Genomic DNA, 2,481 nt, shown 5'->3' with positions numbered 1-2,481 from the left:
CTGCATTTTGTCTTCCATTTTATTTTTGGTCTATGCGTGATTTTTAAACTTCCTTTGTTGTACTTTACTCAAGCTCAGAGGAGTAATATAAAAGCCAACTCGAGCACTGTACTGGCTTAAAGATATTAGAAGGGAGACACAAGATGAAAGTGGGAAGATAAAAAAGTCTGATGAATTTTGCAGAAATTTCAAATTGGGTCTTTTCTCCACATATGCTCCCACTACATTAAATGCCCTTTAAAGGTACCCAGAGAATTGCTTGGTAAAGGAGAGCTCATCTAAGCCATTAATGTTGCCTTGCAACGTAAGTTACAAGAAACATAAGTGTTTAAAAATTATAATTATGACCACCATCTTGAAAAACCAACCTAAATCCTACAGAAACGGTATGGCCTATGTAGTTTTGTTGTAATGTATGATAATTAATGCTGTGAAAATGATAAATGATGCTTTTATTTGACGACACCTATGTAGGCAATGTCATCTTTTGAGACCTTTAGTGCAAAAAGTAGATCCATATACTTAACAGTCAGAAGTAGTTTAGCCACCTTAGAACATCATCAGGAACTCTATTATTAATCATTAGTGGCAAAAGATGACATAATTATCACATTTAAGAAGATACAATTTAAAGATTTTATCTCAATAAGACTTGTTCTTAAATATTGGATTTAATATTGTCAAGAGGTCACTGCTGTTGATATGATGTGCAGCTGGGTTATAGTACCGTGATTGTATAATTTCATGTTTCTTGTCCAAACTAAAATAAGTAAGATAATTTTTAGACTGTTGCGACACATCAAGCTGCAAAAATATTTTAACTTCTCATGGTATTGCCTCTTAAATCAGATTTTTAGTCACATGCTTATAACACTTCAAAAAGCATTATAAACTGCTGCTATGGACATAGACAAATTCTTCTCATTTGAATCAGTTATTATAAATCTATAATTCAATGGTCTGTTTCTAGTATACACAGCAACAGCAGCAACCTTTTTATGTTTACATCCATTGGCAAGTACAGACTGCCTTGCCCTTTTTACCATATATTCTAGTTCATATGGAACAAGTCTTGATACTTTAATACTTAACCATTCTGAAAATTTCTAGCAAGATGTTAGGAGATTTACAGTTGAACCTGCTTATGGGACAAAAGAATCATTTCATTACATAGAGGTCTTCATTAAAGGGAAGTTTTGTAAATGAGGCATCTCCAATGTGAGACTATACCTTATAAAAAATGAGGGGCAGTAGACAGCGGAGTAAGCAGGATAACAAATTGCATAACAAGAAAAGATAATAAGAAAATAAGTTTGCAGAATATGTTTCAAAATGAGGAAAAGGCTATTAAAGGCAATTATCTGTGCTCCTGGATATTAAGATTGCAAAATAAGAGTGACAGCATATTGTGAGGAGCAGAAAGACGCCATTTTTAGAGTGGGCGGGTCTCTTTAATTTTGCTTATATTATACGACATCACAGAACCAGTGCGCATGCGTGGCCATGCCCACTTTTCATTATGGAAGTGAAATGGCATTTTCGTCAGATAAAAGCTTTCGTTATTTCGTAACAGGAGTTCTCATGAAAGAGAGGTCTGTTTTCATTAAAAAACTGGGGAAATGAGTTGGTACATTTAAATTTTTTCATTATAAGGAGGTTTTAGTAAAAGAGAAGTTCCGTTATCAGAGGTTCCAATGTAGTCGAAGATCTTGTCAAATTTATGTCTTGTGAAATCTGTCAAGATTTTACACGAACCTTGCTATAGAACTTCAATACAAATAATAAATGGTTTGTTTTGTTTTTCAGGAGTCATTAGGGCAAAGTATTTTAATTCAGTGTCTGATATATGGGCCAACCATCCATTGATGGAGAATACAAATGGTGAAAACCAGGCATGTTCACAATCAAGAATACTAGTATCATACTTTCTGTTCTTTCAAAATTCTACAGTTTTATTAACTACCAGCAGAGTGAAACTTTTACATGATTCAATTAGAGATCCCTCGAAATTATGAGCTGTAACGTCTACAAGAGCTTCATCACTGTCCAGATGTGATTGATTCTCCTGAGAGTGGTTGTAAATGAGGATAAAGAGAAACTTTGCTACAGGCATCTTTAAGTGGGGAGGCAGTAATTACTCTCAGCCCATTATGTCTTAGTGTCGGGAACCCACCCATAGGACAGGATAGAGCATGGTTTATTGTAAAGGTTAAGTCATGAACACAGAAAGCTAGTATGTCCTGCAGGTGCAAAGCATATTGAATCCATAGAGAGATTCTAAACGAGCCTTTGTGAAGATTAAAGCCATGATTAGCAGATAGAGCCAAGCTGAAGCATCTCTCTCACAAGCAATATCTAACTATCTCTTCTTAACACTACCCAGGTGTTTCCATACTTGCATTAACTTCTCCTTTCAGTTGTTTCCCCTCCTCTTTCTATAGTTTTGTCGTGTTTTACCCTGAATGACTTTATAAAAATGTA

Source organism: Amphimedon queenslandica, unplaced genomic scaffold, assembly GCF_000090795.2.
Source record: "Amphimedon queenslandica unplaced genomic scaffold, v1.1 AMPQUscaffold_13045, whole genome shotgun sequence".
NCBI classification, from domain to species: Eukaryota; Metazoa; Porifera; class Demospongiae; order Haplosclerida; family Niphatidae; genus Amphimedon; species Amphimedon queenslandica.
Note: the sequence above shows the minus strand (reverse complement) of the source record.